Genomic DNA, 15,356 nt, shown 5'->3' on the forward strand with positions numbered 1-15,356 from the left:
CGGGGTTTACAACACTAGGGCAGCTTCATTCTGTTCTTCTTCTTCTTCTGGAGCGAAAAACTCATCTGTGCCATCAAAGAGCTTTAACACGATACAGAAATCATTAGAGAAAGAAACAAACACCTGACGCTGATCCTCTTTTATTATCTGAGGATGATATTCACCTTTGAGCCTCGATTCTGTGAGTTTGCGTTCATCTCTGAGCTCTTCAATTCATCTCCAATTTTATCCTGAAATCACAGATATTGAGTTTTTCTGTGTTATTTCATTACACATTACATTGTTATGGAAGCTTGTCTCCGACACAGTATAAAGTATAAAAAAAGGTAATTGCAAACTTTGTATCGTTCAGTTCAGACTTTTGTCTGAAGTTAATATCTCAACAGTCTCAGAACTTTCTCTCACAGTTTATTTCTCAAAAAATTCTAAGTTCATTTCTCGTGACTCAGACTTTTTTAAACTTGCAATTCTGAATTAATTTTATTGCATATCTGAGTTTATTTCTCACAAATCAGACTTTTCACTTGCAATTATGAGAAAAAAATATCAGCAATGTGAGGAAAATATATCATTTGTGAGATTTAATGCTGCCATTTTCTTGCCTTCTTTTTCTTTCTTTCTTTCTTGCTTTTTTGCATTTCTTGGGGCAGAGGCAAGCTTCTATAAGCTTATATCTTACGATTGTGAGTTATTAATTGTGAGATATAAACTGTGAGCTTTTAAAAGGTACAAATACTTTTTTAATATTTTTTATTCTGAGGCAATATGTATGTTTCTGTACCCTGCGCTGGTGTTTTAGTGTTAAAGGAATTGTTCTTAAACAGGTAATGTCCTGATGGAAAACTCCCAGTCCCATGTTTAATTTTTAGACAGATGTGTGGGATAAATGACACACTTGTCCTGTCTTTTTTACCTTTGAGCTCCTCCTGATCAGCAGCGAGTGTTTCAGTTTCCTTCCCAGAGTCTGAAAGATCAACAGAGACACAAACACAGGTGAAGAAGAAGCAACAAAACCGCAGAGTTCACGCAGAGAGTTTCACTGATTCACGCCGTACCTGGCTTCCCGTTTTCTTTCTTCCCCGTCCCATCGCGTCTGCCTCCATCAGGCGCGTCTGCAATCTGCCAGAATGAGCAGGATTATGAAAGAGATTTTAATAACGCGAGTGATGCTTGCTCATGTGTTCAGGACATTGCAGTGTGTTTGCTAACGTTTTCTGTGCTTTAACACGGCTCCCTTAGAAATACATCAAAACATCTACAAAAAGGTAAAAGCAAATGCATTCTAGACTACATTAAATACAAATATGTTGACCACAATGTTAATGACAGTAGGTGAATGGGAAGTCGTGGCCTAATGTTAGAGAGTCGGACTCCCCAATCGAAGGGTTGTGAGTTCGAGTCTTGGGCTGGCAGGATTTGTGGGTGGGGGGAGTGCATGTACAGTTCTCTCTCCACCTTCAATACCATGACTTAGGTGCCCTTGAGCAAGGCATCGGAACCCCCAACTGCTCCCCGGGTGCGGCAGCATAAAATGGCTGCCCACTGCTCCGGGTGTGTGTTCACGGTGTGTGTGTGTGTTCACTGCGTGTGTTGTGTGCACTTCGAAATGCAGAGCACGAATTCTGAGTATGGGTCACCATACTTGGCTGAATGTCACGTCACTTTTCACTTTCACTTAATTACTGTCTGCAAAGATTATTTTCTTTTATTTAATATATATTTTTATTTACATTTAGTCTTTTTGCAGAAGCTTTTATCCAAACTTACAAATGAGAACAATAGAAAAATCAGATCAACGAGAACAACAACGGTATACAAGTGCTATGACAAGTCTCAGTTAGTCTAGTACAGAACACGTAGCCAGGGTTTTTTTTTTTTTTTTTTGAATATGATAGACAAGAAAAAGAAAAGGTAAGTACTAGTATTTTAGTTGGTTAAGTGCAGGCGAAAAAGATGAGTCTTTAGCTGTTTTTTGAAAATGAGTAAAACTCAGCTGTGTAGTAAGTGAAGGTATGACTGAAGAAGAATGTCGATCGTCACGCAAAACGACACCTCTGGCCGTTCCGTTGGGTCGTTTGTAAAGTCACCAGATACTGTACGGAAAATACGGCTCAGTTTTTCTATGTATCTTGCTCTGCTCTGTCTCTCAGCAACAGTTGACGCTTATTGTAGGCTCTATACTGGAGATTGTACATGCACTTCCTGTCAAATACAGAGGGAAAAGCCGCGCGCCCAGCAGGTGACACAACAGACTTAATGTAAAATGGTTTGACACCCTTCTCATTAGCGATGTTGTGCAGAGGACAAACTAAATGTGAAACGATACATTCAGCACAATAAATGGGAGTGATAAAAAGAAAACAAGTTAGGATGAAATTTAGCATTTTCGTTTAAACATTTTACATTTGACACACCAAATGTTATTGTAATTATTTGGGGCCTGCTTACATCATAATGTATTAATCATTTATTATGTATTTAACGTAAGATTCAAGTGTGCTATTTATAACACACATTTATTATTTATGTACTTTATTTAGTGTTTTGTGCAGGTGCACGTACCTCCCTTAGAGGATTGGGTCTCCACATGCGGGAAAGTTGTGGTGAAACTAAATCGTTTTGTTTAGAAATTATTTGAGATACTATTATAGTTTTTATGCTCATTTTTGTCATTCAATTTGATTTTTATATTTTCAATTTTAATTGCGCGCATCTTTGCCAGCAGTTGGCAAAATTCAAATTCTAAGTTATTTAAAACTATTAAGATCCATTTTATAATTAGTCAACTATTTATTAGTATTCACTATTGTTTTAGTTAGATTTATTTTTTATTATTACTCATTGATTCAGCATTTTTTTGTGATGCAGTGCTTTCTTGTTTTTCATTTGTCAGGTTTAGTTTGCCATTTTATTTATTTATTGATTGATTTATTCATTATTTTATTTGTATGCAGTTCATAACCTAAATAAACAACAATAAACAAAAATGAAAACACTCATACAAATAACTATAAAAAATAATTTAGAAACTGCAACTATATACATTAATACAATTGCAAAAAAAAAAAAAAACTCTTACAATTAAAATTAAAACAGAAAACATACAATATAAGAACAAAATAATTCAAAAATATTGTAATATTTACTCTAAAATATTATTTATTTCCTAAAATAAAAACCATTTAAATAACGAGGGGTTTATTAAAAATTGAATTCCAATCTGTAATTGCTTGAGACTTTGAGCAAGCGTTACCTCACTGTGTTTGTATTAGCAAACAATTTTGGTTTTTTGCCTGTGAATAACTGTTAATATACTATTCCTATTAAATTATGACTTCAGGCTTTATTTGAGTTGACAACTCTCACAATGTTGTGCGATTTTGAGTAGAGTTTTCTTTGCCCTGTCTGATGACTTAATTCTAGTGTCTCATCAGGAGTTCTCTCACGTCGGAGCCTGCAAAGCTTCCCCGCCTGATACCTATGTCAGTTGTATTTTAAGTGGTGAGTGTCGTTGTACTGCAACCTTTCTACCGCTTGTCTGGCCCTGGGCTTTTCCCTTATGTTTCAGTCATCATGCCAGAAGTGACAGACGGTTTCCGCTATGAAGAAGTCCTTGATTTTCTCTGACTTGTTGTTTGTATATGGACCAGGTCCTCCAACACACACACGCTTTATCTGTAATAGCACATGTTTGAAATATGTAGGGCGTAACATTGTTTTACCATTTCGAACGAAATATGCAATCCACCTTATGAGGGTGTTTCTTACCACTTACAGGTAAAACTTCGTCTTTAGTTTATTTGTGTATTTTTATTTCCTTGTTATATGAAAGTCAAATTAAAAAATGTTCCTGGAGGAAATTGTTCAACATGCACTGGAGCCATGTTGTTTTTTACTTTTTTCTTTCTTTTTTGTTTTTTTTTTAGAAATGTCTCTTCCTTTACAGAATATTATGCCAACCATGTATAAATATAATATATATGGGATAATTATATTCCACATATATATTTCAAACCATATGCTTTAAATAAACGATAAATGCCAAGCCACGCAGCTGAAGAAGAACCAGCCAGAGAAACTACCAGGAGCGACTGGAAAACACACTTTTTGATCGATGAGACCCAGGAAGTATCCTCAAAAACACCTGCAGATCGCTCTCTTATCTCAGCCGGCATAATCATGAATCACAAACAACACACATCGCTGAGCGCAAACGTTTCACAGACATTTCCTACACGATGATCTGGATACTGAGAAAGGACTCAGATATCAACACACAAGATGGGGACCACATGAAGCGTCCCACGCAATTAGCATTTACTGTAGTATCTCATAGACAACCCAGTATTTTCAGAGATGTAAAATAACAGGCATCGGGAGTGTATCAAGGGATTGTGAAAAGTGAGTATGTTCATGTTAAGAGAAATTTTTGACACAGCAAGCATTTTCTGACCATTTGTTGTTATTACACGTTGTGACCAAATTAACTAAACACACACAGCATATGAGTTTTGACAATGATGTGAAAAACATTCATGAAAAACAAGCATTGTTTCTCCTGTCTGGAATAAGTGCAATGATAGATTGTGCACAATAAGACCAGAAATGGTTAATATACAAATAATATTATCAAAATCAAATGCCCATGCATACCAATATAACCCAACCATGTTCATTTATATTAAAGTATGATTTTATGAATACTAATTTTTACTATGCCCTCCATGTCCCCTGTTATTCTCTCTCTTTAACGTTTAGTTACAAAGCTGAGTAGCAACATCACATACTAAAAATTCAAACTAGACTAATGTAAAAAATAAAACTCTTACATTTTTTTTGTGTGCGTTTGTGTGTGATGTAAACTATACATTATATTGTATTGTATCAGACGTGTTGTACAATTCCAGCTCAATGTACATTTTTGCTGGCTTTGTTGTGTGTTACAAAGTAAGGACATTGTAGTAATATAAAACAAAGAATACACGAACAAAGGCAGAGAAGCAAGAAAAACCTGAAAGACATGAATGGAGTCTGGAGCTGATCTGAAACTCCAGCAGGAGAACCGAGTGGCAGGGGTGGACAGCAACAAAGTGACTATTATCCTCAAATAACATCCGATAGAGTTCATCTCTCTCACGGATGACTAGTCAGAAAACAAAGATGGAAAGGGAAACTGAAGGAGAGCTACAGTACCTGAGAGAGAGCAGGAGGCTGGTGGAGGCTCTTCGGGGCTTTACTGCGAGGGGCAGCTTTGGGCGGGAGCCTCCTGAACATCTACAAGAGGACAAGATTTCACAGTTTGTTTAGGTGGAGAAATAAAAGGGTCTCACAAGACCCCAAGAAAGATCTGTTGAGCACAAATTGTCCTTCTGTGGTGACTATTCCTGTTAAAACAGGAAGTCTGGGCTACACACATTTCTAGAAATGCATTTCATTGGACAAAAATTTACATGTATAGTTAATATCTATATTATGTACATTTAAATAAATAAATAAACAAACAAACAAACAAACAGGCACTTGATTATTAAATAATTATTTATTTATTTAAATACTTATTTATTTAATTATATATTAAATAAAAAACAAAATAATAAAATTAAAAACTCCTTTTGTAAGGTTCTCCATTATTATAATAAATAAAATTATATATATATATATATATATATATATAGAATTTGTGTATTGTAGTAATGAAACTGGAAGCTAAGGCAACATTTCATTTGTTTAACCCAAAGTACAATAAACCATGGATAGATAGATAGATCGATAGATAGATAGATAGATAGATAGATAGACATAGATAGATAGATAGATAGATAGAAGGACAGACAGACAGACAGACAGACAGACAGATAAATAAATAATATTGGTTGGTCCTCATTAGAAAGATGTTCTAATTTGGTCTTAATTAAAGACGTTCTTACCAGGTCTCCATTTGAGATGTTTGTGGACGGTGTTGTCTCTGAACGATTCCATTTTGCAAAGCATCATGGGAAATGCCAATGTCTCGTTTTGGCATCTTGTCTGGTGAACAGTAGATCATACGCCTTGTGTTTGGACTGAACTTCATTCTGAGGGTCAAACAGCGGATCAAACGCCTCGATGTCGGAGACTTTTGGTTCCGCGGGGGACGAGGACGTCTTGAAAATATCATCAGATGCTGGGCTTCTACTAGAAACGAACGGAGAGGTGAATAGCGAAGGAGTCTCAAAGAAACCGTTCGTTTTAGTGGACGTTTCTTGGAAAACATTGGCAGGATCGGATGGTGAAGCTGGAGGAGGGTCTTGGGACTTCTTCTGTCTGGATAGGATGAATTCCAGGAGAGGATCCCCCTGATTGGACGAAGAGCAGGATTCTGTGTTCTGATTGGCTGAGCTGCTGTGTGCCACACCAGGGTCTGCTTTCTTAAAAGGCTGGAAAATGTCTGTGTCTTCCCCCAAACGCCTGATGTAGATGTGGTTTGAAAAACCATTCGCGTGTTGTCACTGTAAAAAATCAGCTGGAGGGAACAAAAACCAGTCTGGAGCTGGGAAAGGATCGTCTGGAAACTCACAGGGCGCCTGATGAATGCCGCTAAGCTTTTGGTTAAACTCTTTACGCCTGCAACACATTGTTTTCTCTGATTGTGTTATTAGCATCTCGACCAGTCACTGGACCTGAGAATCAGGAGAATCAAAGTATTTTATTGTATGCAAGGAAACAAATCCATCTACAACGCCTAAATAAAAAGATTTTTTCTTCTGCTCATCAAAGCTCATTTACTTGATCAAAAAATCCAATAAAAACAGTAAAAGTTTGTAAACTCAAAAACAGCTGTTTCTGTGTGAATATCTATTAAAGTGTAATTTATTTCTGTGATGTGCAGCTGTATTTTCAGCATCATTACTCCAGTCTTCAGTGTCACATGATCTTCAGAAATCATTCTAATATGATGATTTGCAGCTCAAGAAACATTTTCTGATTATTATCAGTGCTGAAAATCTGTTTGTGCTGCCCGATTATTTTTATGGAAAGCGTGACGCATTTTATTTTTCAGGATTCACAGATGAATAGAAAGTTCAAAAGTGCAGCATTTATTAGAAATATAAATATTCTGTAACATCACAAATGTCTTCACTGTTACTTTTGATCAATTGAATGTCTCCTTAATGAATAAAAGTGTTAATTTCTTTAAAAATCTTACTGACAGTAATGTTTTGAATGGTTTCAGGTACCTGTGGGCTTGAATAGAAAGGATTGCTGGAGGTGCTGCTGATCCCATTCTAGAGGAGAGAAAAATCAGAATGAAAGAGTTTAAAAACATATAAATAGGATCTACTTTGCAGATTTTAGTGTGTGTGTGTGGTGATGTGTGTGTGTGTGTGGTGTGTGTATGTGTGTGTGTGTTGTATATATATATATATATAATCTCACAATCCAGATGAAGCTAATCAGAATCTCACCTCCATAATCAGACCTGATACACCAAACAGCGAATCACCATCCTGTGAAAAACACAACAAAATGGAACAGGGTTCAAATAATATTCCAGAACATTTACATACAAACCAATAACTGGTATCATAGATTGTATTGCCACCTTTATCTATTAGCATATGTGATTTTAATTAACAGTACATATCTTTAAAGGCTGTTTTTTCTCTAAATTAGTTTGTTTCTCCACTTTTAGCAGCACTTGCATACACCATATTCTATATTCTTTCCCTAAGGTTTTTATAGAGGGCTTTCTTCATATCATCTCGCCTGATTATATAGGGATATATATATAAAAACATCATGTTTCTGAAAGCACGGTGGAAATATATTTACTTTTCTGTCTGTTGACAATATTTTCTGATTTCTGGAGGAAAAATCCAAAATTCCCTTCTGTAAAAAAAACCTTTAACTCTAATATGCCAAAAAGACTAAATGAGAGTTTTCTTGAACCTGGCGTTTAACTTAGTTTTTTTTGTGTAGTAATATAATAATATATATGTATATATATATATATATATTATATATATATATATATCTATATATATATAAATAAAAATAAAACTGTGAATAATAATAATAATCATAATAAGCTCATAAAAATTATTGTGAATATTAATGCAATCAATCAATCTACTGTGGAAGTATGGTAATATCTATTATTTTTATGTTTATTTTTTTTAACTCTATTCACCTTGTTAGTGTTTTTGCCCTTAAAATGCTGCTTATTATTTGGATCACGAAAACAATTGCAAAAGCAAGTATAGTCCAGCAATGTAAGCATGACGACGACAATAGAAAGGCAAAAAATACGTGACGTCAGTGATGACATACACAAGCCTTCAGTACTTATGTGCACTTGTCACCGTATATAATGTGGAGCTAAATTAAGCTATATAAAGCCTGTACGTTATTTTAATGACAGCCGAGCACACGAACACGAATGAGATGAATTTTCACGTCAGATTTTGTTAGAAAACAACATCCGCGCTCATACACCGTGTTTACAGCACAATATTCCACGTCGTCAGCATCTGCAACAGTTTTCTGTATCTTTTGTAAGCTCAACATCCGCTGTGTTTTAGTAGAAATATTGATTTTGTAAAAGAAACGCGCGCGTACGTGGTTAGGCTTTTCTTTTGTTGAGCTCTATCAAACACGTTGTGCAGCTCGATATTTAATTCATTATGCCTGGCTGAAGCAGAACAAAACAAACTTACCATGTGTGCTCTGTGGCTCCTGGTTTCCAAAGAGGCTGATTCCACGAAACGTGTGGAAGAAATAAACCTCTCACCAAACTAGTTATATATAGTAAAAAAAAATATGTAAGTAAAAACAACCACAAACAATTGAACGCAGCGCCCCGTTTTGCGTCGCGCAACAGGTGAGTTTGGAGTCTCGCTCGCGCCTCTTCATCATTCACCTGAGAGAAACTATGTGTACCTACCTGTCCTGTCGAGCTCAGGTAGGTCGCGGCGTCATAATTCTGGGCAACCGAGAGACTCAACTGAACCGCAGAACAGAAAACACGATCATAACGGATAAGCATTTCACTTCTGCAAATGATGCATGCGCTCACGAGCTTGTTCAGAACCTAACCATTGAGAAACACTTTAGGATTGCGTGTGGATTTAAGGCACCTTGCCGATGGGTCTCCAAAACATGGGAAGTTTTGAAAAAATCGGTTAAATTATTTAATAATTATAGTTTTTATTAGTTTTTGTATTCAATTTTATTTTGTATATTTTCAATTTTTAATTTGCCATCTTGCCATCGTTTTTCAAATTTACAATTATTAAACTATGAACATCATTTAATTAGTCACTTATTTATTAGTATTACTATGTTAGTTATTTTATTTTTATTATTTATTCACTTGATTACTTTTTGTGATGTGCTTGTCAGGCTTAGTTGCATTTTATTTATTTATGAGTGATTTATCATTATTTTTTTTTATTGCAGTCATAACCTAAATAAACAAAATAAACAAAAATGAAAACTTCATAAAAACTATAAAAATAATAGAACTGCAACTATATACACTAATACAATAGCAAAAAAAAAAAAACTCTAAAATTAAAATTAAAACAGAAAACATACAAATAAAAAAAATAATTTCAAAATATTGTATATTTTATCTAAATATTATTAATCCTAAAATTTAAAAACCATTAAATACGAGTTTTATTGAATTCCAATCTGTAATTGCTTGAACTTTGAGCAAGCTTCCTCACTGTGTTTGTAAGCAACATGTTGCCTTTGAATAAACTGTTAATCACTTTTCCCTATTAAATTAGACTTCAGCTTTATTTGAGTTGACAAACATGTTTTAAGGGAGTTTTCTTTGCCCTGCTGTGACTCACCCTCCCCAGAGTTCTCCGGAGCCGAACTTCCCCGCCTGCCAAAGAGAAAGTGGAGTGTGTTTCTGAAACCGGTCTGCTGGACATGTTTCAGTCATGAGAATTACAGGTTTCCGGCTCTGAAGAGGCTCGGACTGTGTTCAGGGGCCCGTCCTCCACCACCTTTCCTTAAAGCATGTTTGAAATAGGTAGCGTAACTTGTGTTACCATTGAAGAAAAGAGAATCCACATGAGGGTGTTTCTCGCCACTACAGAAAACGTTGTTTTATTTTATTTTTTGTATTTTTTATTTCCTGGTATTTATGAAAGTCAAAATTAAAACCTGTCCTCGGGAATGTCAACATGCCTGCAGCATTTGTTTTTTCTTTTCTTTCTTTTTTTTTTTTTGTAGGAAATGTCTCTTCTTTACAGAAGTATGCAAAATGTATAATAAAATATATATGGGAATTATATTCCACAAATATTTTAAACCAATTATTTTTAAATAAATACATAAAATGCAAACCCGCGCTAGCTGAAGAGAAACAGCCAGAGAGAAAAACGAGGGACTGACTTGGAAACACAACCTGACTCGATGAGAAGACCTCCTCAAACACCCTGCAGAGCGCCTCTATCTCAGCCGCATCATCTGTCAAAACAACACATCGCTGAGCAAACGTTACAGACATTCACCACGATGATCTGGACTCAAGACTCAATATCAACCACACAGATGACACATGAGCCGTCCCAGATTACATTTACTGTAGATTTCAAACAACCCAGTATTCAGAGATGTAAATAACAGGCATGATTTCATCGTGGATTGTTGAAAAAGTGAGTATTTCCTGTTAGAATTTTTGACCACAATTTTCCTTGATTGTTGTTATTACAAGTTGACCATTAACTAAACACACACAGCATGAGTTTTGAATTATTGAAAACATTATGAAAACAAGCATTTTCGTTCTCCTTTGGAATAATGTGCAATGATAGATGTGCACAATAAGACCAGAAAATTGTTAATAAAGTTAAAATAATAATGTATAAAAATAAATGCACATATAATTAAACACATGTTCTTTATATTATCATGATTATGATATTATGAATATAATTGTTTTACTTGCCCTCCAGGTCCCCTGTATTTCTCTCTTAAGGTTATAATACAAATTTAGAGCAACAAGCAAAATACTAAAATCAACTAGATAATTTCACACACAAAAAAACTCCTTTACTTTTTTTGTTTGTGCTGTGTGTGTAAATCATAACATTATATTGTATTGTCCCCACATGTATTTGTACAATTCAGCTCATGTACATTTCTCCTGCTTTGTTTGTGTTTACAAGTAATGACATTGTAGTAATAAAAAACAAGAATACAACGAAAGGCCAGAGAAGCAAGAAAACCGGAAAGAATGAATGAGTCTGGCTCTGATTCTGAACTCCAGCAGGAGAACTAGTGGGAGCACAAAAGTGAATATTAGCATCGAAATAACATCAAGAATAGAGTTCATCTCTCTCCTGAATGACTTTCAGAAAATCAAAGGCATGAAGGGAAACGAAGGAGAGCTACAGTACCTGAGAGATGAGCGGAGGCTGGTGGATGCTCTTCGGGGGGCTGTTACTGCGAGGGGCAAGCTTTTGGGCGGGGAGCCTCCTGAACATCTACAAGAGGACAAGATTTCACAGTTTGTTTAAGTGGAGAAATAAAAGGGTCTCACAAAGGACCCCAAGAAATGAGCGGAATTGAGCACAAATGTCCTTGTTCTGTGTGGGTTGACATAGTTTCCTGTTAAACAGGAACTCGTGGGCGACACAGTTCTAGAAAGCATTTTATTGGACAAAAAGCTACATGTAGAGTTATATACATAGTATGTACATTTAAAAATAAATAAATAAACAACAAACAAACAAACAGCCACTTGATTATTTAATAATCTTTTTATTTATTGTAAATAATTATTTATTTAATGATTATATTAAATGAAAAATAAAAATTAAAATTAAAACCCCTTTTTAAAAGTTTCCATTACTACAATAATAAAATTATATATATATTATATAGATATAATATATAATTTTGTGTATTGTAGTATGAAAACTGGAAAGAGCTAAGGCAACATTTCATTTGTTTTTAACCCAAAGTACAATACAAACCCTGGATAGATAGATAGATAGATAGATAGATAGATACATAGATCGATAGATAGATAGATGAACAGACAGACAGACAGACAGACAGACAGATAAATAAATAATATTGGTTGGTCCTCATAGTAGAAAGTTCTAAATGTTCATAATTTGGTCTTAATTAAAGACGTTCTTACCAGGTCCTCTATTTGAGATGTTTGTGGACGTGGTGTTGTCTCTTGAACGATTCCATTTTGCAAAGCATCATGGGAAATGCCAATGTCTCGGTTTTTTGCATCTTGTCTGGTGAACAGTAGATCATAATCGCTCTTGTAGTTTGGACTGTACTTCATTCTGAGGTCAAACAGAGGATCAAACGCCTCGAGGTCGGAGACTTTGGTTTCCTGCGGGGTGGACGAGGACGTCTTGAAAAAATTCATCAGATGCTGGGCTTCTACTAGAACACAACGGAGAGATGTGAATAGCGAAGGAGTCTCAAAGAAACCGTTCGTTTTAGTGGACGTTTCTTGGAAGAAAACATTGGCAGGATCGATGGTGAAGCTGGGGAGGGCGGGGGTCCTTGGGACTTTCTTCTGTCTGGATAGGATGAATTCCAGGAGAGGATCCCTCTGATTGGACGAGACGCAGGATTCTGTGTTTCTGATTGGCTGAGCTGCTGTGTGCCACACCAAGGTCCTGCTTTCTCTTTAAAAGGCTGGAAAATGTCTGTGTCCTTCCCCCCCAAAACGCCTGATGTAGATGTGGTTTGAAAACCATTTGGTGTGTTGTCACTGTAAAAATCAGCTGGAGAGGAAACAAAAACCCAGTCTGGAGCTGGGAAAGGATCGTCTGGAAACTCAGGCGTCTATGATGAATGCCGTTGCTTTTTGGTTAAACTCTTTACGTTCGGCACACACATTGTTTTTCTCTGATTGTGTTATTAGCATCCTCGATCTTCAGTCACTGGACTCTGAGAATCAGAGAATCAAAAAGTATTTTATTGTATGCAAGGAAACAAATCCATCTACAACGTCTGGGGTCAGTAAGATGTTTTCTTCTGCTCATCAAAGCTCATTGACTTACTTGATCAAAAATCCATATAAAACAGTAAATATTTGTAAAACTTAAAACAGCTGTTTTTCTGTGTGAATATATATTAAAGTGTAATTTATTTCTGTGACTGTGCAGCTGTATTTTCAGCATCATTACTCCAGTCTTCAATGGCACATGATCTTCAGAAATCAATCTATAATATGATGATTTGCAGCTCAAGAAACATTTCTGATTATTATCAGTGCTGAAAACTGTTTGTGCTGCCCGATATTTTTATGGAAAGCGTGACGCATTTTATTTTTTCAGGATTCACAGATGAATAGAAAGTTCAAAAGTGCAGCATTTATTAGAAATATAAATCTTCTCTGTAACATCACAAATGTCTTCACTGTTACTTTTGATCAACTGAATGTCTCCTTGATGAATAAAAGTGTTAATTTCTTCTTTAAAAATCTTACTGACAGTAATGTTTTTTTTGAATGGTTTCAGGTACCTGTGGGCTTGAAATAGAAAGGATTGCTGGAGGTGCTGCTGATCCCATTCTAGAGGGAGAAAAATCAGAATGAAGAGTTTAAACATATAAAATAGGATCTACTTTGAAGATTTTAGTGTGTGTGTGTGTGTGTGTGTGTGTGTGTGTGTGTGTGTATGTGTGTGTGTGGTGTGTATATATATATATATATATAATCTCACAATCCAGATGAAGCTAATCAGAATCTCACCTCCATAATCATTTAGACCTGATACACCAAACAGCGAATCACCATCCTGTGAAAAACAAAACAAAATGGAACAGGGTTCAATAATATCCAGAACATTTACATACAAACCAATAACTGGTATAGATTGTATTGCACTTTATCTATTAGCATAATGTGATTTTAATTACAGTACATATCTTTAAAGGCTGTTTTTCTCTAAAGTTAGTTTCCTTTTCTTCTTCTCCACTTTAGCAGCACTTGCATACACCATATTATATATTCTGAAGGTTTTATAGAGGGCTTTCTTCATATCATTCGGCCTGATTATATATATATAAAACATCATGTTTCTGAAAGCATGGTGGAAATATATTTACTTTTCTGTCTGTTGACAATATTTTCTGATTTCTGGAGGAAAAATCAAAAATCCCTTCTGTAAAACCTTTAACTCTAATATGCCAAAAAGACTAAATGAGAGTTTTGAACCTGGGTTTACTTAGTATATCATGAATGATTCATTTATATCAATAAATTTAAAATCACATTTTATAAGTCACCTTGCTATGTCCAAGTCTTGTTTGCAAGGGCTCCCTGTACTATTTCATTTTGTTTGTCTAATAAAAAATATTGTGAATATTAATGCAATCAATCAATCAGGGGGGAAGTATGGTAATATCTATTATTATTTTTATTTTTTTTTTTTAACTCTATTCACCTGTTAGTGTTTTGCCTTAAAATGCTGCTTATTATTATTTTATCACGAAAAATTGCAAAATCAGTCATATCTCAGCAATGTAAGCATGACGACGCATAGAAAGGCAAAATACGTGACGTCAGTGATGACATACACAAGCCTTCAGTACTTATGTGCACTTGTCACCGTATATAATGTGGAGCTAAATTAAGCTATAAAAGCCTGTACGTTATTTTAATGACAGTCGAGCACAAAACGAAACGAATGAGATGAATTTCACTCAGATTTGTTAGAAACAGCATCCGCGCTCATACACCGTGTTTACAGCATTCCACGTCGTCAGCATCTGCAACAGTTTTTTCTGTATCTTTGTAAGCTCAACATCCGCTGTGTTTAGTTAGAAATATTGATTTTGTAAAAGAAACGCGCGCGGTTTGTGTTTTTGTTGAGCTGTAACAACCACGTTGTGCAGCTCGATATTTAATTAATTATGCCTGTTTGAAGCAGAACAAAACAAACTTACCATGTGTGCTGTGAGGTTTCCAAAGAGGCTTCCACGAAACGTGTGGAAGAAATAAACCTCTCACCAAACTAGTTATATATAGTAAAAAAAAATATGTAAGTAAAAACAAACAAACAATTGAACGCAGCGCCTCGTTTGCGTCGCGCAACAGGTGAGTTTGAGTCTCGCTCGCGCCTCTTCAGCATTCACCTGAGAGAAACTATGTGGACCTACCTGTCCTGTCGAGCTCAGGGTAGGTCATATGTCATAATTCTGGCAACCGAGAGACTCAACTGAACCCGGACAGAACAGAAAAACATGATCAGAACGGATAAAGCAGTTCAGTTATTGCAATGATAACGTGCAATGCGCTCACGAGCTTGTTCAAAACCTAACAATTGAGAACACTTTAGGATTGCGTGTGGATTTAAGGCACCTTGCCTGATAATGTTTACCCA

General features: G+C 35.6%; 2 long non-coding RNA genes across 2 annotated transcripts; both read right to left on the bottom strand.

The window, feature by feature from the left end:
* Positions 1-18: 18 nt before the first annotated feature.
* LOC122137914 lies at positions 19-1,007 on the bottom strand. Its single transcript, XR_006155132.1, has 3 exons — positions 914-1,007; positions 165-230; positions 19-81 (listed from the first exon to the last, which is right to left on the bottom strand). It is a non-coding gene; the product is annotated as an uncharacterized LOC122137914 (long non-coding RNA).
* Positions 1,008-7,224: 6,217 nt separating this feature from the next.
* LOC122137910 lies at positions 7,225-15,123 on the bottom strand. Its single transcript, XR_006155125.1, has 3 exons — positions 14,920-15,123; positions 7,446-7,487; positions 7,225-7,265 (listed from the first exon to the last, which is right to left on the bottom strand). It is a non-coding gene; the product is annotated as an uncharacterized LOC122137910 (long non-coding RNA).
* Between the last annotated feature and the right edge of the window lie 233 nt (positions 15,124-15,356).

This window comes from Cyprinus carpio, chromosome B7 (assembly GCF_018340385.1).
Source record: "Cyprinus carpio isolate SPL01 chromosome B7, ASM1834038v1, whole genome shotgun sequence".
In the NCBI taxonomy this organism is placed as follows: Eukaryota; Metazoa; Chordata; class Actinopteri; order Cypriniformes; family Cyprinidae; genus Cyprinus; species Cyprinus carpio.